Source organism: Bubalus bubalis, chromosome 6 (assembly GCF_019923935.1).
Source record: "Bubalus bubalis isolate 160015118507 breed Murrah chromosome 6, NDDB_SH_1, whole genome shotgun sequence".
NCBI lineage: Eukaryota > Metazoa > Chordata > Mammalia > Artiodactyla > Bovidae > Bubalus > Bubalus bubalis.
The window spans coordinates 49,858,036-49,884,796 of NC_059162.1; the positions used below are offsets into that span (position 1 = coordinate 49,858,036).

At 46.5% G+C, this 26,761-nt stretch overlaps 1 protein-coding gene across 5 annotated transcripts in view; it reads left to right on the forward strand.

Annotated features, from left to right (window-relative positions):
• The window catches only part of BCAR3 (BCAR3 adaptor protein, NSP family member), a 152,504-nt gene that overhangs the window by 4,869 nt on the left and 120,874 nt on the right, over positions 1 to 26,761 (forward strand). For 3 of the 5 annotated variants that reach the window (XM_025288235.3, XM_045166074.1, XM_025288238.3), the window contains exon 1: positions 20,479 to 20,618. The exons of 1 other annotated variant lie outside the window; for it this stretch is intronic. The gene's annotated coding sequence lies outside the window, so the exon portion shown is untranslated. Of the gene's footprint in view, positions 1 to 20,143; positions 20,242 to 20,478; positions 20,619 to 26,761 lie in introns of those variants that run through there. One more of the 5 variants, XM_044944666.2, reaches the window with a different exon arrangement.

The following is a 26,761-nucleotide window of genomic DNA, read 5'->3' on the forward strand; positions in this document are numbered from 1 at the left end:
AACTGTTCATTTAAAAAAATCTTTTTGTGAAGAAATGTCTCATGCATGGAATCTGTGGGGCTTTCCTATTGCCCACCTGACCAGACACGTATGTGGGAGATAGTGGCCAGCAGGGATGGGCCTTCGAGTTTCTTCTATTCCAGTGGTGGGAGCTTGTGGCCAAGGGGTGGCCTGTCACTCAGGGATCTTCCTCTGCTCTGGAAGGCATATTTTGGGTCAGGCCCCCTAAGGGAAGCTCCGTAAAGGGCCCTAGTGACCGTGGACAACACATCCTAGGAGCTTCTTTCAAAGAAAGTGAAGGATCCCACGAGGCCAATTATTTTTATGGTTCTTCAGCACCTGCAAGGGCCAGGCCCCATGCTTGACTCTTTCCTGTTACTGTGTCTAATTCTCAAGGGCCCGTCTAGGATGTGAGTGCTCTTGGCATCTCCATTTTACACAGGGACGCTGTGGACCAGAGAGGGGCATAGCAGTCTGTGAGGTCACACAGCCTCTAGTGGCAGGACCTGTCCTCAGGCCCAGGTCTGACACTGACTCTGAAGGCTGTACCCACCACTCTGTCTGCCTCCCCCTGATTGCTGTCCACCACCAGCCCCCCACACCCTTGCCTCTGAGGCTGCTTCCCTTCCCAAAAGTCCTGAACATCAAAATCCCCTCCACCAATGTGACTTCCTGTGGAATCTGCTGAGAAGATTGCTCCCGACTGTGTCCATTTGTTCTCCACAGGAGGATCCTGTAGGGGAAAGATTATCAAAATATTTGCTGGCCTTGCAGGAGACTCTCTGAGTCGTTGCCGTGCCCCACTGGATGTGGGAACTGCCACCATCCCTCCTGGCTTCTGTTTGTATCCGGCTGCTGAGCAGGGGAGAGGGGAGCAATATTTAGCCTTCTGTGAGCCCATCAGGGATGCTCTAGTGCAGTACAGATGTTGGACAGATAATAGATATTTAAGAATTTTCTGGTTCAGAGCACGATGTGGGATCTAAATTCTGAGCTGAGTGAAGTGCAGTTAGCATACAGCTGGAGTCCTGGGTGCTCAGAGCCCCTGGTTGGTGGCATGAGCCCTGGTTCTCCCTCAGAAGATCCGGCGTCTTGCCTGGCTCTGCGCTTGGGCTTGTTTCTTCACCCCTGAAATGAGGTTGAGGGCAGCGAGGAGAAACGATCTTTGGAGGTAGAGCAGCCTGTAGGAGCCAGACTGTGTGCGTTTGATTCCAAGGCCTCATCATAAGAGCTGGGAGACTTTGGGCAAGCGCTGACACCTCTCTGGGTCTCGGTTTCCTTGTTTGTGCTCTGAAGATTAAATGGGTCTCTACGTAATGTCCCTGGAACAGTGCTTGGCTGTTATATAATAAGCTCTCAGTAAACATGGCTATTACTCTTTACAGCCCCTTCCTGCTCTCACATTTTATTAACTCAACTGTGGGTCTTGGCAGTTGTTCCCTGAGAAATGATGTTTTGGCTGAGCAGTGGGTTGAGAAGCTAGCTGGAGGTAAAGAAATTTCTTCCTTGTTGGCTCACATGTAATTAACTCAAGAATTCTATCCACTCCTCCCCCTCACAAGGTATAGCTTTAATGCAATGATTTTACCTGTGTAAAAATCCTTGTCATGGGGGAGAGGCAAGAAATGAAATGTCCCCTGAGAATGTTCTGAAATTATGAATGGGAAGGGAAATCCTAGGGGGATATGCTTTAGTTGCTAAAGCAAAACTCCTCAACTTATTTCAGTTCCTTTTCCCTATTTTGAGTTTCTCTCTCCTCAAGGGAGGATCTTTGCAGGTGACATACTATGGGTGAAAAAAAAAAAAAAAAAAACCCATGTGTCAGAGTCAGACAGACCAGGAAATTCATATTGGATCCCTAGAGATTCCTAGCTGGCCAGGGTGATTTCTCCTGTCTGAAGCAAAGTTTCTTCATCTATAAATGGAGATGATATTTATTTTATAGGGTTGTTGGAGAATTAAATATGGCCATGTATGCACAGCATCTGGAGAAGGCGATGGCACCCCACTCCAGTACTCTTGCCTGGAAAATCCCATGGACGGAGGAGCCTGCTAGGCTGCGGTCCATGGGGCCGCTGAGAGTTGGACATGACTGAGCGACTTCACTTTCACTTTTCACTTTCATGCATTGGAGAAGGAAATGGCAGCCCACTCCAGTGTTCTTGCCTGGAGAATCCCAGGGACAGGGGAGCCTGGTGGGCTGCTGCCTATGGGGTCGCACAGAGTCGTACACGACTGAAGTGACTTAGCATAGCATGCACAGCATCAAAAAGCTAGAGGTGCAGAAAAACTTATTCCCCTACTCTGAGTAGCCTCCTCTCCATTTCTGTGCCCAAGAGGCTCCTTAACTTGCATGTCTCCTTCTGTCCCAAGACAAAAAGGCAGGAGGCAACCCCCAGGCTCGCTTATGTTGTGTGCTGTTAGCTTTCAGAATGAGGCTGTAATCCTGTAAGTTCCCCTGGCAGGTTACCACCCATGGAGTGGGAACCAAAAGTAAATGCTGTTAAGGTAAAGCTGTAAACAAGAGAGGAACAAAGTGGGAAACTCAGCAACCCCTTCTCACTTTAGGCGTTCAGTCACAAGCTGGTGGCCTTGTCTCCAGTCGAGGGCTCCACTAAGAGCAGAAAGAAGTGGTGGTCACAGGTGGAGTTCGGGAGACTGCCTGTCTTTACCAGGTGTCCTCCAGCCTGCTCAGGAATGGGGCATTAGGGTTAGGTGGCCGGGGCCACAGTCTGAATATGCTGATCTTTCCTCTGGCCATGGGGGCCTTGGATGACTGGAGATGGGCAGGAAGGAGTGGGGTGATGGGGAGGGGGTGACAAGAAGAAGGACACAACCATGAGGCTGGGCAATATCTCGGTAGGCTGAAATTCTGAGCCCCCCACTAGGAGGGTCCCTCGGGCTCCCCAAACCTCTCTTTACCAGGTGTCCTCCAGCCTGTTCAGGAATGGGACATTAGAGTGTCGGTGGCTGGGGCCACAGTCATGAATATACCAAACTCTTATAATTTCTGCCAGGTCCTGAGTTATTCTGGCCATCACCTAAGCTGTTTCACTACTGTTATTAATGTCTTCTCCATTAGGGCTGCTGCAATCCCAAAAAAACCCTTTTTGCAAACTAAAAACAAGGACCTCCTTTTCTAAGAAAATGTGGTTCTATACCAGGACACACAACTTGGCAAGTGGGTGCACAGGCTGGATTTCAGGCCTCATTTACGGCTTCATCTGAGCAACCTTGTGAATGGCCTGCACAACTGCCCATGGCAGCCCTGTTTTCCATGCTCTGCTTTAATGATCTGGATTGGCCACGCTGCTTCTGTCGCCTCCTCTGAACTCATTGCTCCTGACTCTGCTGTAACCCTCCCCATAGCATGGCTGGCTTAGGCTACAAAAGAGACTGGCACTGTCAGCTTTTCCAGCCCCCTCTGTGGAAGGAGCTGTGACCTCTGACTAGGGCCAGGCCAGAGGACACTTGAAGGGCTCCACAGACTCCAATTCAACACTCTTCTCTCTGACATTATTCGGCACTCAAGGCCCAGCAGTATTATATACCCCATCTCCTGTAACAGTGTGAATCCCCTGCTTATCCAAGAAGCTTCTGCAGAAGCTGAAGTCAGCATCTGCTTCCACTGTGTTCAAGGGAGTACACTGGGGCTTTGAGGATTCTAGCATCCATCCAGCCTCTTCACTTTTCTTACGAGAGGGCCAGCAGATTGGCTTGTAAATAGACCTCCTAAAGGCTTACTCTGACGTCTCAGGATTCCTGAGGAGGGCAGGTATGTTGGCAGGATGCTCCCAGCGTACATAATCACAGTATTCCCTCACCAGTGACCTGGCCCTTAGGGTTTAAGGTACTCTGAAAACATGGTGTTTTATGATTCCATCTTCCTCTACTTTAAACTTATGGTCCCTGCCAGAATATCTGGACCACCTGTTAGCCATGAATGGTTCAAAGCCAAGTTTCTGGAAGCTTTGCCAATAGCCAGGAGAGGCCACTCCCTTTGAGGAGCAGGGATAAAGGTGGGCTGACTCCTGGGTGGTCCTCCTGCTTCACTCTGAGAGGCAGTGGGAGGGGAAGGTTGGCTGCAGACACATTCACAGGTGCAAGGAAGAGCCAGCTCTCAGTCACTATGGTAACAACTAGGGCTGGAGGGAGGTTGTAAATCTGTAAAACTATCCTCAAACTTTCTTTCCACAGTTAGCAGTTGAGTTTGCCAATGTAATCTGGTAAGCATAGAGTGTTAGAGGAATACTTTCAAGGATCACTAACCCTGCCAAACAGAACCAAAAAGTTTGATGATGCCTGGGCTGAGGGCAGAGGGTGGGGTGAAAGCTGGTTAGATAAAGGAAGGACGAAATTGTGAGCATTGACATGGAGGCATGGAATAAACTGATGAGTTCAGGAGAGCCATCCTGGATAGTTTGGACTTCAACTTGTGGGTGACAAGAAGCTCCTGAGGGGCTTTACGTGATGGAGAGATGGGATGAGGCTGTATTTTAGATATGTCACTCAGGTGACTGAGTGGAAGACTGGCTGAAAGAGGGCAGGATGGGAAGGAGAGAGACCAGCCGGGAGATGATGTCCAGGTGAGAGAGAGTGAGGACCTTGACTGGAGACATGATGGGGAGAAGGAGAGGAGGGCATGAATTTGAGGACTAGTTAGGCATGAAACGCTCAGAACTCCGTGAGTGATTGGCTGTGTATTGTGGGGGTGTGCAGATGGAGAGAAATGAATACCGGGATGTCTTCCAGGGTTCTAGCTTGGGCAACCAGATGAATGGAAGTATCATCCTGACACAAAAGGAGGAGGCCCCGGCTTTTTGGTTGGCTAGGCTTGGGAAGTGCTAATTTTGAACTGTCCATGCCATAATCAGTACTTCGCAGGCCATTTGGATGGAAAACTGAGCACAAGAAGCAGGTTGCATTTAAACTATGAAAGTACACGTGATGACCAGGAAGAGTAGGCTGAGCTTGGGACCTGGCTACATCCACTTTCAAGGTGGCTGGAGAAAGAGGACCAGCAAGGAAGACCGACTAGAAACTGCGGAAGATGCAGGAAGAGAGTCAGGGGAAAATGGTGTCTCAGAGGTCAAGGGAGTTGAAAGATTCATGAAAACGGGAGTAGTCATGAATGTCTGCTTAGCAAAAAGTTCAATTACACAATGTCTGAATCGTGTCCACTGGATCATGTACTTTATAAATCATTGTCAGCCTCAGGGAGAGCAATTTCAGTGGAAGGCCTGGGGCAGAGACAACTGCAGAGCCTTTGGTGAAAGGAAGGAGAGAAACAAGATGGTAGATGGCAGAGGAAGTGAGGCACAGGTGCAGGTTGCTGGGGCTGAGAGGTCGTGTCCTTTGGGCCTCAGAGGTGTTATCACAGGACAGGAGTGGGTGGTTTTGCGGACTGTAGCCAGCTCTAGCATAAACAGGGGGAGGACAGTCAAGGTTTCTCAAACGTGCCTGATCAAAAGGACACATGAGATTTTGTTAAACATGGGGTCTCCTGGTCTCCACCTGGATCTTTCTAATCCAGATCTCTAGGGGAAGGAGCTGGGAATCTGCATGGTCAAATTTCCCAGGTGATTCTTATGATGATCAGGCAAGTTTGAGAACACTGATATCAGGGTAGGAAAGAGGAGTTTAGGGAAGATTGGATGGAGGAGAGGTTTGGAAGACACCCTGGGAAGGGAGCAGGGAGAGATGGGCCAGGCAAGAGGAGAGCCCTGGAGAGAGGTGAAGGAGAGGATTCATGTCAGGAGGGCTCACATTTGGGATGCTGAGCAAGGATCTAGCTGGGGAGCTCTACCGTGAAAGAAGCATAGCAGACTCAGTTTCTGGTGTCCTGGTGGGGAGACAGAACAGTGTGCTCTGAAACATTTGTGGCTCTGGGTTTGGATCATCTCTCCTCTGACGAGTTGTCTCAGATGTAAATAGGGTGGTTGAAACTTGAATCAACTTGTTGGCCTTGCTTCCTTTGACTGGCTGTCCTGTCCATCTTTCTATGCCCTTATTGTCTGGCTCTCAGGTCCCAAGAGCAGATGGTCAGTACTTGTCATCTGGGTTTCAAAGCAAAAGTGTTCTATTAAGTTTACTTCATCTCTGTTTCCAAACAGAATCAGTAAACAGTCCATTCTAAAAAGGGGTTTACACCATCCCCCAAACTTCATGGGCTTAGATAATTCTCTGAGAACTGGGGAGGGTCCACTTTTCTCCTCTTTGTGCAGGGCAGCTGGAGTCTGGGACCTGGCACCAGAGGGACACATAAGTGGAATCGACAGCCACTGGTGTGGTACCACCCTCTCCTCCATTCTTTGCCTATCCCACCTCTGAAACTCCCCAGGGAGCCAGGTGAGCTTGAAGTAGCCAGTAGTGGAAGGAGAGACTTGAACTTTAGAACCCTGTCAAATCTATATTCCTCTAATACTTTCTGGACATGTGACTGTGAGCAACTTAACCTCAATTTCCTCCTCTGTAAAGCAGGGATCATAATACTAACTCAGGGCACTGCCATGAGGATCGAATAGGCAAACCACACAGAGATGCCAGTTGTAGGAACTCAAGCAGTGGGCAGGGCTGGCCACCATCAGTCACTATAGATGACACTCTACACTGAGCCCAGAGCAAATGGGAGAGGGCAGTGTGGGAGAGGTGAGGGAGCTTGCAGGGGGGTGGGTCGGGGGAGGGTCCCTGGAGTTCCTGTTGAGTAGTTTCTGTCCCTGCTGCTGCTGCTAAGTCGCTTCAGTTGTGTCCGACTCTGTATGACCCCATGGACTGCTGGGATTCTCCGGGCAAGAACACTGGAGTGGGTTGCCATTTCCTTCTCCAATGCATGAAAGTGAAAAGTGAAAGTGAAGTCGCTCAGTTGTGTCTGACTCTTAGCGACCCCATGGACTGCAGCCCACCAGGCTCCTCCCTCCATGGGATTTTCCAGGCAAGAGTACTGGAGTGGGGTGCCATTGCCTTCTCTGGTTTCTGTCCCTAATAATTGTCAAATCATTACTGTACAGTCTGTGTTGACAGAAGCATTTTACTTGTCCTTTATTTTCTCTTTGTGACCAAAGGTGGTAACAGTATATTATTATTTCTTTATAAATTACCTCCAGGTCGGGAACCACCTGATCTGCTGTCCCCAGTAAGTACTTATGTTCTGTGGGACACTCTCTAAGGTGTTCGTTAGCAGTATACTCTGAACAAAGAAACAGAAACCGTAAGTCTAATCAGCTGGAGCACATCCCCAAGGAAGGCCAACATGACTCAGTGCAGAATATGCGAGGATTATTCACTAATTTCCTTCCATGTGGTGCATTTGTCACTGCCTGGTCACACTGTGAGGAAGTGCGCCTGTCACACCCTCCAAGTTCATGAGCCCTGAGACAGACAGGGTCACATGGGGGGTACACAGGGGCTTGAACTTCCTGGAAATGCTGACAACTGAGATGTCCCACTCCCATTCAGACGGGTCTTTCCAGCAGGAGGAGATTAGGCTGCACATGGTCTTAGCCTGCCTCAGCCTCAAACAGGGAAAAGGAATTGTCCCCAGTTGCCTGGGGATGCCCAGGATGACGGCTGACACCTCTGCTGTGGGAGGTTGCTGAGCCAGGCCTTTGCACGTGTCACCTGGGAGACTGGTTAGTGTACAGGTTCTGAGCCCGTAGGTCTGGGGTGGAGCCGAGATCAGGATTTCTGACAAGCTCCCAGGAATGGTGAGACTGCCGCTCCCTGACCACTCAGGGCAGGAAATGCTCAAGGACTCTCCATACACCTGTGACCCGTCTATGTGGTTTCCTGCCATGGGATATTCAAGAGTGCATGGAGGCCCAGACTGTGGACCCCAACTCACTGAAGACTCCCACCCACCCCCATCCTGTGTCTGAAAGTCTGTTCAAGAATCCAGTTCACAAATATCTATCTACTGGGCACCTCCTACCAAGTGCTGGGCAATGTGTTCAAGTCTTACCCCATCCCAGAGAGCTTGCTTCTTTCAAGTGTCACACCTCTATTCCCCAGCATTCTCAAGCCATTCAACCCAAACTCATGATGGGAGGTGATGTAGGCAGTGAAGTCAGAGAGTCCAGTCAAGGGCCCTCCATGTCTTAGCCATGTGAACTTGGCTAATTTCTCTGCCTCTGTATTCTCACCTGTGAAATGGGTTTACTAACTTTTTCCTCTCTGTGTTGCTGAAAGGATGGATTGAGATGTGGTAAAGCACTTAGTCTAGTGCTAGGAAACATAGCTGTTATCGTCAAAATTTTTTTTAATTTTTTAATTTTTAATTGAAGGATAATTGCTTTACAATATTGTGTTGGTTTCTGCCATACATCAACATGAGTCAGCCATCGGCATACATATGTCTCCTCCATCTTGAACCTCCCTCCCACCCTATCCCACCCTTCTAGGTTGTCACAGAGCACCGAGTTTGAGCTCCCTGTGTCATACAGCAAATTCCTGCCTGCTTATCATTGCAGTTTAGGCTCTTTTCTCCCATAGAACATGTGGTGATCTACTCCTCAATGCCGCCTCTTATGCTAATTCCAGGGCACTTTGCTGTTGTTGTTCAGTCGTTCAGTCCTGTCCTACTCTTTGCAACCCCAGGGACTGCAGCAAAGCAGGCTTCCCTGTCCTTCACCATCTCCTGGAGTTTGCTCAAAGTCATGTCCATTGAGTCAGTGATGCCTTCCAACCATCTCATCCTCTGTTGTCCCCTTTTCCTCCTGCCCTTAATCTTTCCCAGCATCAGAGTCTTTTCCAATGAGTCAACTCTTCACATGATGTGGCCAAAGTATTGGAGTTTCAGCTTCAGCATCAGTCCTTCCAATGCACACCCAGGACTGATCTCCTTTAGGATGGCCTGGTTGGATCTCCTTGCAGCTCAAGGGACTCTCAAGAGTCTTCTCCAACACCACAGTTCAAAAGCATCAATTCATTGGCATTCAACCTTCATTATGGTCCAACTCTTGCATCCATACATGGCTACTGGAAAAACCATAGCTTTAACTAGACAGACCTTTGTTGGCAAAGTAATGTCTCTGCTTTTTAATACACTGTCTAGGTTTGTCATAGCTTTTCTTCCAAGGAGTTTGACCGTGTTCTATTTCGTGACCTCGATACTGTCAACAGGACCATCAAAGGAATTCCAAATGGTCACCACCTAAGATGTGCCCTACACCAACAGAGTGGGGTGGGGAGAGAGGATGTTGGGGAGGGACAGGTTCATATGAGGAGGGAATCAGAGAAAAGAAAAGGACCAGATGTATGACCTCAGCCAATTTTCCAATTTGCTGTCCCAGCTGCTCTGCCTCTGGGGTACGGAGGTACCTCACTACTGATAATGCAGTACCACTGGCTGTAAATAATTTATTTAAAAAATAAACTGATAGACATAAGCTTGTCCTTATCATAACACCACTTTTACACATCCAAGGGATTTTTAAAATTTTTATTGTAATGTTTCATTATGGCGTTTTCCCAGCATACACAAAAGTAGAGACAAAAGCATCACAAACCCCAGCTGTAATATTTATCTTCATTTTAGTAACCAAAAGGTGTCTTAAGTGAAAGAGAAAGTTGTGGAATCACACCTCATACCCTGGGCTCGAATAGCCCAGGCATTCACATGGGAGTAAGTTATGCAATGTTAATGTCTAGCTGGAAAAAAGGTTGAGAACTCTTCCTCTTTCTGATCCACTTCCCCAGTTGCTCTCCCTTCTCTCTGGAGACTTGTAATGACCCCGACCTCCCAGGGATTGGTTGAGCCTAAAAAATGGGTGGTGGCCTTGGAGCCTCACAAAAGGAGAGAACAGTTTCTCCTTGGCTCCTGCCTGACCTCTGGTGCTTTGGGAAAATAGGGAAGGATCAGGATGAAGCTAGAGGCAGATGCTGAAGCTGAAACTCCAATACTTTGGCCACCTGACGGAAAGAACTGACTCATTTGAAAAGACCTTGATGCTGGGAAAGATTGAAGGTGGGAGGCGATGGGGATGACAGAGGATGAGATGGCGTCACCGACTCAATGAACATGTGTTTGAGTAAACTCCGGGAGTTGGTGATGGACAGGAAGGCCTGGCATGCTGCAGTTCAAGGGGTCGCAAAGAGTCAGACACGACTGAGCGACTGAACTAAAAGGCAGAGCTGAGAGCCTGATGGCTCAGGGCTGGACTGTGCTCTGGACCCTCAGCCAGCTTCCTGCAGCCACGTGCCTGCAGCCCCCTGCCTCCTCCACAATGGCTTGTGTCCCTTTTGTAGAATGACTGCTGTTCAGATAAGGACGCTAAACAGCAGAGTAAAAGGGGCAGGGTAATTTGCCCCTGGGCTGTATGGACCCCACCCACAGGGGGTTTGTCACACTTGTCATCCCTGAAGTGTAAGGAGGCCATTTCCCACCCTCAGCAACAGCCGCAATGGAATGGGTGGGGCGTTCCCCCGGTGGTACTGTTCCTCCCAGACTCATCACTTTTCTAGCACATTTCTTCTGAGAAACTGTGATCACCGCTTCCCAACAGGGTATCCCCACAGCAACTCAGACAGTTGTTGTTGCTGTTGTTGTTGAGTCGGATCCAGCTCTTTTTGACCCCGTGGACTGCAGCATGCCGGGTTTCCCTGTCCCTCACTGTCTCCTGGAGTTTACTCAAACTCATGAACATAGAGTCAGTGATGCTATCTAATTCAGGCAGTGGGATCTGTGAAAAGAGGGTTGACGTGGAATTAGGCTAAATTTCAGTCCTGGCTCTATTATTTAATTGTCTTGGTGACTTTGGGCAAATTCCTGAACCTTAATACCCTTATTCTAAAAATGGAATGATGACATTTTACCCCAGAATGATTTTGAAACTCACCTAAATACTGTTAATTTTGTTTTCTTAACTGGACTGGCTGTAGGCCAAACTGTGAAGTGTTAATTCAGCACTTTTCAAGTTCTGGGTCTGAGCCCAGGTCCCTGCATGTTCCCAACTCCTCCTTCTCCACTTACCTCTAAAGCACCAGATGCTGCCAGGCAGCCAATCAAGAAAACAGCCAATTAAATTAACATACAGTAAAGGGCTGATCATTTAAGCTTAATAGAGGAAATAGTCTGTGTTTGTCAAGTACTTGCTAAATGCCTGGCACTAAACATATTTTGTGTAGTTCTCAAAGTGGTCTCCTGAGTTATGTGACGATCTCATTTCCATTTTACAAATGGAGAAAATCACCCAGAAGTAAGACACTTGCTAAGAATCACACAGTTAATCAGCAGAAACTGGGATTCAGGTGTGTCTGCCTCTAAAAGCAGTGCTATTTATCTGTTTATTTATGTCATCTTTTTGAGGCACTATAATCTAGCGATTAAGAGCACGAAGTCTGAGCCAACTGGCGTGGGTTCAAAGCTCAACACCTTTATATACCTCTGTGTGACCCGGGCAAGGACTGAGTCCTTATCTGTAGAAAGGGTTAAGAAAGTGCCCTCTCACAGGATTATTGTAGAATTAAATTGGTGAATATACATAAAGCTGTTAGAACAATACTTGACACATAGTAGTGTATGCATTAGTTGTTCAGTCCTGTCCAGACTCTTTGCAACCCCATGGACTGTAGCCCGCCAGGCTCCTAAATGGAATTACCTGTCCATGGAATTCTCCAGGCAAGAATACTGGAGTGGTAGCCGTTCCCTTCTCCAGGGAATCTTCCTCACCCAAGGATTGAACCTGGGTCTCCTGTATTGCTGGTGGATTCACTGTCTGAGCCACCAGTAGAAATTATTTTTAATTATGAAAGCAATCAGTGCTCATTGGAAAAAATGCAAACAGATTAGGATAGCATAAAGGAAAAAGCAAAGTTCCCTCTCACTTTTCTGTCCATTTAACCCCTCAGGATGATGGGAGGAAATTCTTCCAGATGTTTTATACCTGTAGACACATAACCCCCACACAAATTCATTATTTTTATATTAATGAGGCAATTTGCTTTTTTCACTTAACATTTCACAGGTATCATTCTGTGTCAGTACCTATAGAATTACCTCATTCTTATCAGCTGCATAGTATAGGCATGCTACAATTTAGGCGTTCCTCTGCAGATAACCATCTTATTTTGACTGCACATAATGCTGCTGTGAATATCTTCCTGAGCACAGATGAGTGAGTGTTTCTGCAGGACAGATCCCTAGAAGCAGAGTCCCTTGGCAAAGTGCGCGTTTACAGCCTGGGTTCTATTAAGTCATCCATTAAGGATTAACATTGTTTTACAAAAAGAGCATGGCAGAGGTCAGTGCCTAACACAAAGGAATGAGCAACTAATGACAGAGTTTTAAGTGATAAGATTGCTAGGAAGATTTTTTTTTTAATAAGATGGCAGATGTGAGTGTCTCAGCCATGTCTCACACACCGTGCTCCTAGGCTGAAGCCCACTCATCTGGAGGGCCAACTTTGCTCTCAAAGGTTGAATGAGGACATCCAAGTAAGTCAGGTTTTCCCATCAGCCTGACTTCTCCTGTGTAGGGGAGCTGGTAGGCTTCATACTCCCTTCATCTCTCTGACTGTCCGGGTTCCTTCTTCTGCACTAGAACAGTGCCGGCAGGGCTCACCTCTACTTGCCATTGGGCAGTCTGCAGCCTCTAAACTGAGCCCTTCCCGTTGTAACTCAAGAGGGCAGCCAGGTGGCCATTGCACCAGGTCTCACATACGTTTGTTTCCTCTTTCTTTGTTTCCACAGTAAAGCATTTCTTCTTCAAAACTCCTCTCCTTTATTTTCACCAGCATCTGTCCCCCAGTACTTTCCATCTCTCCCTTCTCTGTTTCTCCACAGCACAGGGAACCTCTATCACAGCCAGTCCTTCTCTCTGTACCTGTCCTGTATTCCTCTCAAGGACAGAAGTTCCTGTTGATGTACTCATCTGCATATCATGCTGAGTTGGTGATGATTTCCATATGGTAGGGCTCCATGAATTGGTCTTCTAAGTGACATTTTCAATAATAATAATAATACATGCTTACTTAAGAAAAAATGGAAAGCGGGAGCTATGTGTGTGTGTATTCAGTTGCTCACTTGTGTCTGACTCTGTGACCCCATGGACTGTAGCTTACCAGGCTCCTCTGTCTGTGGGATTTCCCAGGCAAGAATACTGAAGTGGGTTGCATTCCCTTCTCTAGGGGATGTTCCCAACCCAGAAATCAAATCTGCATCTTCTGCATTGCAGGCAAATTCTTTACCATCTGAACCACCAGGGAAGTCTGGAGCTGTGTAAATAAGAACATTAAAATCATCTGGAATTCCATAATTATCCACAGGCATTTTAGATAATTTTCTTCCAAATATTGCCTAAGTTGAGAAGCTAATTAATGCAAAACTTGTCATCAAATTAAGGAAGTCACTGGGGATGAGGGTCCAAGTTCCATGAACTGGTGGTTCAAATATGTGCCTTATATAGAAAATGAGCCTGTGTTATCAAGAACTCCATCTGTTTTTCTCTAATTCATTCATTATTTATTGAGGATCTATTGAACTGTAGTCCTCCTACAGTGACTTTTCTAGCTGATATGACTGGGCATTTATGGCCATCATATAGGCCTCTTGAAAGCTGAGTTGACTTCTCTGCTTGGAAGACTGGGATTCCCATGACACCAGGCTCATGGCTAGCTCTTCATGGGCCAGGAGCCTAGAGGATAAGAATTCTGAAAATACCATAGCATTTTCTCCTCTGGTCTATGTCAGAGCTGCCCCTTCTTTGGGACAGTGGTTTATAGTATAGTAACCTCAGGGAGAAGGCAATGGCAACCCACTCCAGTACTCTTGCCTGGAAAATCCCATGGATGGAGGAGCCTGGTAGGCTGCAGTCCACAGGGTCGCTGAGAGTCGGACACGACTGAGCGACTTCACTTTCACTTTTTGCTTTCATGCATTGGAGAAGGAAATGGCAACCCACTCCAGTGTTCTTGCCTGGAGAATCCCAGGGACAGGGGAGCCTGGTGGGCTGCCGTCTCAGGGGTCGCACAGAGTCGGACACGACTGAAGCGACTTAGCAGCAGCAGCAGCAGTAGCAGCAACCTCAGGGAATTCTCAGTTTCTCTGTCTGTGATTGTTCAAGTTCAGATCTTCTGTATGACCTTTATCAGTGATGGCCTAAGCATCTGTTGTTCCTTACTTGTTACCATGTAGAGCTGAGTAAAGCTTAAATTTTAGGAGTTATTCTTCCTTTAAGTGCATTTTGCCCAATGCCTGCTCCAGCTACCTGTTAACTAATGATGTTACAGGGTGAGGCTCAACAAATTACTTTGTGGCAGGTGGTGATCAAGGCCTGGGTAAGTGCTCCCTGACAAAGCCTTGTGCATTGCCCGAAGTCATCAGCTCCATTTCATTGGTTATGTTGTCCTTTCATATGTCTCTTTGGTTAAAGCAGCCCAGGGTTTTGCTGTCTAAACATTAATGTGGAAGCTGACTGTACACTTAAAGAAGTTTGAATCCTCAAATTGTCTATAGCACAGCCCACATCCATGACATTACATTATTTAGCTTTAGGGAGCTTTATGATGTAATACCAAAGACGAAAGGACGAAGGGTCTAGAGGCCTGGAGCTCATTCATTCATTCAATAAATATCTCCTGCCTGCCAATTATGGGCTTCCCTAAGTGGCTCAGCGGTAAAGAATCTGCCTACAAGACAGGAGACCCAGGTTCGATCCCTGGGTCAGGAAGATCCCCTAGAGAAGGGAATGGCAACCCACTTCAGTATTCTTGCCTGGAGAATTCCATGGACAGAAGAGCCTGGTGGACTACCATCCGTGGGGTCACGAAGAGTCGGATACAACTAAGCGACTAGTACACACAGACAAATTATGTGCTCCAAACTAGGACCAAAGTAAAAGCAAAACCAGGCATAGATCTTAGAGACTATAGAGCAACAGATGTTAAACAAAAATAAACGTGTAATTATGAACTGTGACAAATTCTGGGAAGGAAAGAAGACTGTAAGACACACATAATCTAGGAATCTGCCCTGCTTTGGGTTTCAGAGAAGGTTTCTCAGAGAATAGAACATATGAACTGGTTATTTGATTTCATGGGGCCTCAGTCTTCTCATCAGTAACATGGGGATAATACTACCCCCTTTGACTCAGAGACATTGAGGGAAGAGTGATGTATGTCAAAGATTGAAAAATGCTCAGTGTCCCTGTGAGTAAGCGTGTTGCTCTCCAGTCAGAGGCAGCTGGTCCCTGGCTTCTCTATATCTGTCATCAAGCCAGGCATTACTCAGGCGCTCAGCCTGCAGACCTTTGATCATTGTTCTTCACTCTGCCAGGCAGCTGGGGTCGGATAGACCTGGGGTTAGCCTAGGTTCTTCCACTTATATCTAGAGTGAATTTGGGTTAAGTCACTTAACTTCTTCACTTTTCTCATTTGTGAAATAGGGGCAATAATAGTACCAATTCACAGCTTAAATTCTGTAAAGCACTTAGCATAGTGCTTGGGTTGTAGTTACTCCTAAAACAGTTGTAGCTACTGTTACTGTCATTGTTATCATTGCTGATTATTAACTCTTGCCAATTATTTGTTGGTAATAACTTTGGCCCTTAACTTTCATTTCCACTGTCATCAGCCAGGTCAAAACTCTTGTTGTGTGACAATTGGCTGTTGCCATGGACTTCTAATTAGTGTCCCACTGTGGCTCTCACTTCTCTAGTTCATTTCATATGGCTTCTGGAATGAGCTTCCTAAAATAACGTTGCTTTACATATATCAATTTTTTCTTTAATATCATCATTGAAAAAATATTCACAGTTCATACCACAAAGAACTAATATAGAAGGGTGTCCTATAAAAATAATAAAAAGACCTACAAATGGATAGAAAAATGAAAGTGTGGATTCCAAAAAGGAAAAACAAGTAGCTACTCAACATGAGTACTTATTATGAGACCTGAAAATTTAAATTGCACTAAAATTCACATTTTACTTATCAGATTGGCAAAAATTCAAAAATTAATACCTTCTGAAAAGGATGTGGAGAAATAGACATTTTCTTATATTGCTGGGGTGTATAAACTCGTATAATCCCTGTGGAAGGCAACTTGGTATCACTTATCAACATTACAAAAGCACATACCTTTTGACTTGCAATTTTACCTCTGGAAACTTATCTTAGAGATATACATATCGATACTATATATAAAAGATTATTCATTGCGGTATTGTTTGTAATAGGAAAGGACTGGAAACAAGCTAAATGTCCATCAACACAGCATTTATTGAATAAAGTATAGTACAATACATCTCTTCAAAAGGATACCATGCACTAGTATGGGGAAATCTGCAAGATATATTAAGTGAAAAAAGAGAAGTGTAGAACTATGGATATAGTATGTTACTTTTTGTGTAGGAGTGAGGAATAATACACACACTTAGGGAAACTGGGTCAGACACACGTTTTAAAAGCAGTTGTTACCTATGGTGGGAGGGGGACTGGCTGATGGGAGAAAGAGTTAAGAAGGGAACTTTTCACTGCATACCATTTCATGTATATATATAATGGTGTGTGTGAGATTACATATATATACACAGATATATGTGTGTGTATATATATAAAATTTGTGTAACAAGAATCATATTACCTAATCAAAAGGTTATATTAAAAATACTCCCATTACTCATTCATTAATGTATTGAGCACCCACTACATGCTAGGCACTGGAGATACAAATGTGAAAGTAGTTGTGATGTGATGGAAAGACCACTGAACTTGAAGTTAAAATATCTGATTCAAATCCTGACTTTGTTTCTCACTAGCTATGGCTCAGCGCATAGTAGACACACATCAAATGTTTGTTGAATGAATTTACGGTTGAAACTACTTAATCTTTCTGAGTCTGCTTCCCTCTGTATGGTGGTGGTGGTGGTGGTGGTTTGGTCACTAAGTCGTGTCGGACTCTTGCGACCCCATGGACTGTAGACTGCCAGGCTCCTCTGTCCATGGCATTCTCCAGGCAAGAACACTGGCGTGGGTTGCCATTTCCTTCTCCATTCCTTCCATATAAATATTATCTAATGATTTAATGTTATCTAATGATAGAGATGCCTCCTATGTCACAGAGGTATTATGATCGGATGTGTCATCAGACCTAGTAATAGTTGAAGAGAACCATCATATGCTAGGCACTTTCACATGTATTATTTCCTTGAGTCCTAGCATTTATTTGCTCATTCACTCCTGAAGAAATAGCGGGTCTGGGAGGAACAGTGACTCGCCTACGGCCTCTTGGGTGTGAGTTGTCTTCTAGTCTTTGTTACTACCTTGTCATGATGCTTCATTAGTAGAATTTTTACCCAATGTAGGTGCTCAGGGAATTTTGAAAATCAAGAAAAACCAAAGTTTTACCACTGTTCTCAGTGACACTTCAGAGTAGCAGAAACTCAGTAAATGCAGTTCTAATAATTCAGTTTAGAAGTATACCAGCTGGTCTGTTTGACATTCACTGCACTAAATATTTTGGGAAAATCTAACAAAAATTAAAATTTATGCTTCTAATGAGGTAGGAAAGATAAAGACTAACCCACAAAAACACCCATAAGGAAAAGATAGAAATGATTCTTGAAGATGCTGCACTTAGAATTTTGCAGATTCACCAATGGCTTGTCCTCAAAGGAATGAAAATGATATAAAATATACCAACATGGCACAATTTAAAAAACATTTTTATTGGAAGAAAACATATGGACAGAGCAGTGTACAAATTAATTTTTATAAAATGAGAGATAGTTGATTTTTATTAAATAGGACATGTCTATGCAACCAGCACTTGGATCAAGAGAGGGAATATTACCAGCACCTAGAGCACCTCTGGGTTCCCCTTCTATCACTATACACCCTCAAGATAACCACTGTCTTCACCCTTAACATCATAAATATATTCTGTTTTTGAAGTTTACATATATCCATTTGTCTCTAGTTTCTTTTACTCAACATCACATACTAAGAGTCATGCATCTTGTTGAGTGTAGACACAGTTCATTCATCCTTATAGGATTCCATAGTTTCTCTCTCTTCTATTAATGGACATTTGAGTTGTTTCTCTTGGGCTCTTATAAAGAGAAATGCTATAAACATTTTTAAACATGTCTTTTGGTGAATATTGTATTATCTCTGTTGGGTATATAACTAAGGAAGGAGCTAGGTCAAACGCTTATGTAGAAGATAATGCCAAACAGGTCTCTAAAATGTTATACAAAGTTCTCTAATTTTAGGTATTCTGGTGGGTGTGAAGGGAGATCACAGCGCAACCTCAACTTGCATTTCTGAGATAAGCTGAGAACCTTTTCGTATGTTTTTTGACTTTTTGAGAAATAACTGTTTATCCCCACTTGCAAAATGCCTGTTGAAATATTCTGCTTCTTTTCAGCTGTGTTTTTCTGCCTTTTTCTTGCTGATCTGTTAATGTCCTTTATATATCCTATGTAAATCGTTTTTTGGATATGTATGTTGCAATTATCTTTTCTCTGTGGCTTGATTTTTCACTAATGGTGTCTTAGAATAAACAGGAGTTGTTAATATTTAAATTAATTATTTATTTTATTTTTGGTTGCTCTGGGTCTTTGTTGCTGCACGGGATTTCTCTCATTGCAGCTAGCAGGGGCTACTCTCCAGCTGCAGTGCGGGCTTTTCACTGACTGGCTTCTCTTGTTGCGGAGCAAGGGCTCTAGGGCTTATGGGCTTTAGTAGATGGGGCCCTCAGGCTCTAGAACACAAGCTCAAAAATTGTGGCACAAGGGCTTGGTTCCTCCCTGGCATGTGGGATCCTCTAAGGTCGGGGATCCAACCAGTGTATCCTGCATTAGCAGGTGTATTCTTTACCACTGAGCCACCAGGGAAGCCCAGGAGTTCTTAATTTTAATGTTATCTAATTGATCAGGTGTTTTTTTCCCCTCCTTATGGCACCCCACTCCAGTACTCTTGCCTGGAAAGTCCCATGGATGGAGGAGACTTGGTAGGCTGCAGGCCATAGGGTCGCTAAGAGTCGGAAACGACTGAGCGACTTCACTTTCACTTTTCACTTAAATGCATTGGAGAAGGAAATGGCAACCCACTCCAGTGTTCTTGCCTGGAGAATCCCAGGGACGGGGGAGCCTGGTGGGCTGCCGTCTATGGGTTCGCACAGAGTTGGACACTACTGAAGCGACTTAGCAGTATGGTTAGTACTGTGAGTGTTTAGGAAGTCTTTGCCTACCGTAAGGTCATGAAAAAAATTGCTTTTATATTTACTTTGGATGCTTTTATTGTTTTATCTTTCACAGTTAGATTTAAAATCCATCTGGAATTGATTTTTTGGTATAGAATAAGGAAGGAGAATGCAATGGCAACCCACTCCAGTATTCTTGCCTGGAGAATCCCATGGGCAGAGGAGCCTGGCAGGCTACAGTCCACGGGATGGCAAGAGTCGGACACGACTTAGTGACTAAACCACCACCACCACCAAGGTAGAGGTCAAGATTCTTCTTTTTTTCTCCATGTGGCTTTTCAGTTGATCAAGCATCATTTACTGAAAAGATCACCCTTTCCCCAGTGCATCACATCAGCATCTTCTATGTAAATCAAGTGACCTTATAATGTAGATCTGTTTATGGACTCTATTCTATTGTCTATCATTGCTGCTGCTGCTAAGTCGCTTCAGTGGTGTCCGACTGTGTGCGACCCCAAAGATGGCAGCCCACCAAGCTCCGCCTTCCCTGGGATTCTTCAGGCAAGAACGCTGGAGTGGGTTGCCCTTTCTTTCTCCAATGCAGGAAAGTGAAAAGTGAAAGTGAAGTCTTCGTGACCCATGGACTGCAGCCTACCAGGCTCCTCCGTCCATGGGATTTCAAGAGTACTGGAGTGGGGTGCCATTGCCTTCTCCGTCTATCCTTGCTACCAATTACTATTTCTATAGCTTTATAACAGGTCTTCATAACTGGTAGTCCTCCACTAGGCTCTAATTTTTTACCCTCCCAAGCCATCTAATACCAGAGTGCAGCTTCCACTTCCCACTTGGCTGTTAATATCTTCAGATGGGTGTAATTGATTTGCTTGTTCCAAGGGCTTGGTCATTTGTGGTTACCTGGGTCTTTATCCCATCAAAACCCCTTTAAACAAAGCCAGCCAGGTGTCGGCAGACAAGCAAATCAGATCTGTTGGGTAATTAAATTACGCGGGGAGGGGAGAGGTGGATAAAGTGAGGTTGTCTCCCCTGGGGGTAGAGTGACAAGGTGGTCGATCTACATACACCTGAGGACTGGCTTCTCAGGAGGTACAAGGAGAGCCAAACTAAAATGCGGGTAGAGGAGGGCTACGCGAGGTCAGCGCATGTAAATGTCGCGGGGGGTTCCGCAAGGCTGTGCGAATAGGCTCGCTGGGGTGGGGCCGAGAAGCCGCAAATCACCAGTTGAGGGCCGAGTGCGCGTCGCCGGCTCAGAGGCGCGCCTGCTGCTGCCTGGGCCCGGGCGGGGGCCGGGGAGAGAACCGGAGCCCCAGCTGCCCGGCACACAGGAGAGACGCGCGCCGGCTTCCCGGTGGGCGCGCTCCACCGATTATGAGCCGCTCCTGCTCCGGGAACAGCCGTGGCGCGGGGCAGACCGTGCGGCTCCTCTGAGCCCCAGCCCGAGAACCCGGGCCCCGCGCTGGGAGGTGAGTCTCCGCCGCGTGTCCCGCGGGGGTGCGGCTTCTCCCGGGGCGCTTCGGCCTCCCCCTTCCCTTGGAGGACGGACTTGGAACTTTGTTGGCGAAAGTTAGGCTTTGGGGAAAGTAGAGCCAGCGACCCCCTACCGCTCCCCCAGCCGAGTTGGCGACTGGGGGCTGGAGTGGCTGAATTGGGGACGGGGTTGCGCCCGTAGGGGGCCTCTGAACCGGGTGGGATTCCCCACACGGGGCCTGCGGCGGGAGGCGACGTGCCGCGAGCATCTCTGCTCTTTGCGTCTTCCCGGGTGCTGGCTTCTCCGACCCCCTGAGCGTCCAGCCGCGCCTCCCGGTCCCCTCCCTCTTGGCCGCAGAAGCCGGAGCCGGTCGCGGGATGTGAGGGCCAGGGAGGTGGGGGTAGGGGCTGCTCCGCTGGAAGCCCTGGGCTTGGAGGAGGCGAGTTTCTCCACTAATCTCTTGGAAAGTCTGCAAAGCAGGCGAAGGCGCCCGCCCCGTAACTGTTGACAACAGCTCCCTCCCTCTCTCCCTTTGTTGAAAAAGAATGAATAGTTGGTTGTGTTGCTCCCTCTTCGTCGGAGAAGGGAGGGAAGGGGAGGTGAAGGCAGGGAAAGGAGGGACGGTGGGCGCAACGCAAAGTGGGTTCCGGTCCCAGCCGGTCTTTCCTTACCTACTAAGGCTGCCTCCACCTTAAAAGTTTGATCAGGTGTACACAGTCGTGGGAAGTTCAGTGGGCTCCAAAGCAGCTGTCGAGGCGGTGTGTTTCGTGGAGGAACCCAGAGGGTCGTGCCTAGGCTTGGGTGGGGTTGATGGAAAACTGGTTTTGGTTTTAACTCGCTTGAAGCAGGGTGAGGAGGTAAAAGATTATTCTCCTAACCTCGTTTATCTTTCACCTGAAGCTATTAGCTGAGATAGAAAGTAGAGCCGTGCGTTCAGCCATGCATTTTAAACCTTGACTCTTATCTACCAAGGCTACAACAGATCTTTCCAAGGAAGACACATTGGCGGAGGGAAGGTCAGTTTGAGAACGGATAATCTCCCTGCTTGTTGCCAAGGAGTGAAACGAGATTCGGGAGGAAGGGGGAGACCTCGGTTCAGAAAGTCACAAGTGGGAAGGGGCTGCTCAGTTAATATCGGGAAAGCCACAGGCCAGGCAGTTGTACGTGAGTGTACAAGGGGACATATGGAATGTAGCTGTAAACAACTTGCCACACTAACGGCTCTCTCACGCCCTGACTCCAACTTTCCCTGACATTCCCCGAGAAGCCTGACATTTCCAGAATGACTAACAGGAGATCTCAATCTCCTATTCATATAGAAAGGACTGCTTGTCGAATGGATGCTAATCTTAAGACCTTTATCATGTAGATCCTGTGCTGTGTTGCTTGAAATTCAATCCATGGAAGAATTATTCATACTTCAATCATTTGGCTAGACTCCATAATGTACTTCAAAATAAAGGGATACTCTTAATTCCTACACCCAGGCAGAGCTTCATTCTGAGTGGATAAGCCAGCTTTATATGTGTGGTTTGCCATCTCCTCTTCCTATCCGCCTCTGCAGAGAAGATATACAACTACAGATCTGGATTGTAACTTCTCTGTCATGGTCATAACAGGGCAGCGGAGGGGCTTACATTTCCAGAGTTTAAAATACGACAGAAAGCTCTTAAAGCCCATATCCCATGACCGTCTGTGAATTTAACTTGAAAATATCTCATTTCAGAAGTAAGATTGAAAAATCCAAACAAATAGACTGCTTATCTCTGCCTCAACTTGTGTGCGATCGTCAGTTTCTTTGAGACTATAAAGGAAGGGAGTCACGCCTGTTGTTCACAAGCATTTCCAAGCATAGCCGCTGACCAGGGTCAAGAAGGCAGCACATAGGTTGGGAGTATGTCAGGCTCACTCTCATCTCTACTGAGATTTCAGCTCTTTGAACGTACACGTGGGTCTCATATTTTCCTATCAAGATGTAGAGTCTTTGACCTTTGTGTATATTTCAAGATCTGGCTTTAGACGGAGTCAGGACGCTGTGTCTGATTACCTGCACGGGTGAAGTCAGATGGCCAAAGTCTCACCTGGGCTTTTATTTTAAAGACTGAATGTGGGCTCACTTCATGTGCTTGTGTATCTGTGCCCTTGTCATACTTGATTGGGTGTCGTTACATCTTTTGTTCTTGGTTTAAACATCTCCCTCTTCATCCTTCCTGGCTGCAGTCTTCCCCAGAAGCAGTGACTTCGTTTATGAGCTCTCACTGTGATGGGGATGCAATGACAAGCAAGACAGACATGGTCTCTGCCCTGCTTAGAGGAGACCTGGTATTTTTGGAATGCTTGCTGTATGTCAAGGGCTTTCCATACACAATTGCATTTACTTTTCGCAACAACTCCATGAAGTAGATGTTGTTAACCCATTTTTACAAATGAGAAACTGTCAGAGAGGTTGTCACTTGTCCCAGGCCACACAGTAAGTCAGTAGCAGAGAGGGATTTGAACCTATGAGTGTCTTCAAAGCCCAGGTTCTGAGTCACACCATGTTTGATTTTCAAAAATTAAATAGTACATAATGGCTAGGAACATCAAGACAGAAGTATCTCCAAGTGGAGAAAACTTAGGAGCCAGAAACTGGAGACTTGAATTTAGTCTCCACCATGCTCTTCCAACCCATGTGTTCCCATCTCAAGACCCTCCCATTTGCAGAATCCCCTGCCTGGAACTGAAGGGAGTTCAATCTTTTCTTGACTGGTTCCTTCTCTCTTTTCAGGTCTCATGTCATGGTTCCCTCTTCAGAGAGCTCTTCTCAGAACACCCTTTCATGTTCTTTAGGGCAGTTATGACTGGGATATTCCCTAATTTGTTTTTTTTAATCTGTGTTGATTGGACTTCCCCATCGCAGTGTAGGCTCCATGAGAAGGAGGAGCTTATCTATTCTGTTATAGCCGCAGCTCTGGTACATTGTAAACCCTCAGAGAATATATATTGAGTGAATGAACATGTATTTTCCTTATCTGGAAAAGGGAAGGGGCTTGATCCTCTGAGATCCCATCTACATATCACGTGCTGAGATTCTGCCTAGTGATCAGCTGTGGTAGGTGGCTTCTCTGGCAGAGTGGAAAGTACGTACCTTGAACCTAGATTCCATCACTCCAACCTCTGGATTTCCCCCAGGTTCCTGGAGTCTGGAAAAAATAAAAATAAATAAAAAGTAGGAAACAGAGCAACCCACAGACTGCAAATGAGTTTCTTCCACCTGTAGTTCTCCCTTCCACTCCCCACCCCACTTTGGTTTGTTGCTGTTGTTTGTTTTTATAAAGTTGGGTCTCTGGCCAAGGCCCGCCTCCCTACTCGTTGGATTGACTCAAGCTTGACATTGGACTCAGGCTGGAACCAGTCTTTCGCAGTGACTAGTCACGGGACGAGGCTATATTTTAATGGGGAAGAGTCCCAAGTTAGAGGCAGCAGGTTGTTGAGGAGAGCCTGGCCTGTGTATTTCCAATTTATCTGCAGCTGAGAAATTTAACTGTAACACGGGAAACTTCAACTAGGATGATCTTCATCCTCCCATTATTAAACTCTGCTTCACAGCCTTCGGGTCAGCACCCCTTCCTCAGGGAAGCCTTTCCTGGCTGCTAGATTCATCTAGACCCCAGTTTCCACTCTGCGTGCCCCCGTAGCCTGGGGACTCACCAATACATAAAGTCATTACTTACTGTCTGCTTCCTCCATAGGATAGGAACCTCTGGAGGACAGCTGTTTGACACCATCCCCAACACCCACACAGTGCCCACCACATAGGAGGCCCTCGTTAGATGTGTGTTGGATAGAAGAATTAGTGGATGCTGCTGTTGACTGACTGTTCCTCTATGTCATTCTTTTCTGTTACCCAGAAAGTAATCTGAGTGTCAGTTGCTCTGTACCAAAGAAACCCACTTACCTGGTGGTTCTCAAACCTGGCTCCACATTGAACAATATTGCAAGGATTTTGATAAGACTGATGCCAGGGTCCTATTCACCGAGATTGTGACTTGATTGGTTTGGTTCATGGCTTGGGTGTCAGAATTTTCTAAGCTTCTCCGAGGACTCTTAATGTGTATCCAGGTTGAGAGCCTCTGCTTTTCCAGAACTCATTCCTGGTGTTGGCCCTTATAGGCTTGAAGCAGTCCAGGTGAGAGAGGGCAGGGATATAATTCATGGAATATTGCATGGTTCCTGACAATTTAAGAGGTACTTTCACATCTGTTATCACATCTGATAATAACAAGCTGACGGATCTACTCTCTGGTTTAAATACTCCCTTTATGTTGATGACTCTTAAAAATCTACATTCTGTACTGGCCTCTAACTGAACATACGAGTATCTAGACTGCTAGACAGAACCGTCCTGGGTACCTCACACTCAACAGCCCCAGTGGTGAGCTTGTTACCCGCCGTCCTGAGAGGGTCACCCCTTGTGCTACTGAGTGATACAGCACAGCACCATCCTCCCATGGCTGTGGCCTCCTTCATCCCATACAAGAGGACTTGAGCTCTTAGCCCCTCGCTCTGCCCTGCCTTTCCCTTCCCGTGGCCACTGTCCCAGGTCGGAGTCCTTCATCATTCCTTGCTGGCTTGTTGCTGGTGTCTGACTGACCTCCTCTTCTGTCCCCTCCAGAATCACCAGAGCTCCCTACCCAGGCACAGACTGGATTCCATCCCTCTCTTCCTGAGTTTCCCTAGCACTGACAGTCAAGTTCAAACACCTCAACACACCCTTTAGGACTTTGTGATCTGGTCCTAAGCTGTGCTTCTTCCAGGAAGTACTTCTCAGCCTCACTCCAGCTGCTCTGCACAGCTTAGGTTCCTGAGCCTCTGCAAGTACTTCCTGCCTTTATGCATCTGCTGTTACCACATCATCTTAGAAGGCTTTTCCCTACAGTTTCCAGCCTTTCAAAATCTTCATCTCCAGTGATGCCCTCTCTGAGATCCTCCTTGAGCCCTTTTATCAAAATTAATTGTTCTTCCCTCCAGCATCTTAAGGGTCCCATCAATGAGTTATATTGCAGTTGACCCTTGAACAGCACAGGTTTGAACTGCATTTGTCATTTTGTTGTTGGTTAGTCCTTCAGTCGTGTCTGGCTCTTTGCAACCCTGTGGACTGTAATCCACCAGGCTCCTTGGGATTGCCCAGGCAAGAATACTGGAATGGGTTGCCATTTCCCTCTCCAGGGTATCTTCCTGACCCGGGGATCAAACCCATCTCCTGCATTGCAGGTGGATTCTTTAGCCACTGAGCCACCCAGAGTTGGGGTGGGGGTGGCACGTAGAATTGCATAGGTGCACTTATACACAGATATTTTTCAGTAGTAAATACTACAGTCCATGGTCAGTTGAATTTGTAGATGTGGGGGAACTGTGGATACAGAGGGCTGTCTGTAAATTACATGCAGATGAACCCTGAGTTGTTCAAATGTCAACTGTATTCTCTTTGAATTCATAGTTAGGGATTGAGGTTTATGCATCTTTGTTTCTCTGAGTATCTTATCTGGAGTGGGCACTTAAATGTTTGTTGAGTTGAAAGTAGGAAAAGCAGGTGTTAACATCCCTCGAGAATACACTGAGGTGTGGATAACTTGCCGAAGGGCATTCTAAAGCACTTTGGCTCAGACTTGAAATAGATAGATCTTGGATAAGCAGAGAGGAAACAGGCTGCTGGAGACGCTGGAGCCAGTGTAACTCTTGTCTGTCATCCTAGCCTGGAGATAGACGTGATCAACACGAGGGGCCTTTGCATGCGGAGAGATTCTGTGTGATGGGGGTGGGACTTTGGATCTCCCCACCAGGTTCTTGGGACTGATCCAAGCCTGTGGAGAAGAAAGGTGCTGATAACTCGGGCAGGTGAGAGTTCATGGCTGTGAGTGTGTATGGGTGGGATGAGGGAATCCTAGTCGGCTTACGTCATCTGTGTTGAGGAGAGGGCTGAGGAGTTTGGTTTCTTTTTTAATAATGATGATCAACATGAAACAAGTGCTGACAGTGTGCCAGGTACTGGCCAGACCCGGGAGGGGCCCCCGCGGGGACTGACAGTCCGTTGTCTGCACCCGCTGGCAGCCGGCCTTCTGTGTGGTCCCAGTTAAGCATGGAGCAGACAGGCCTCAG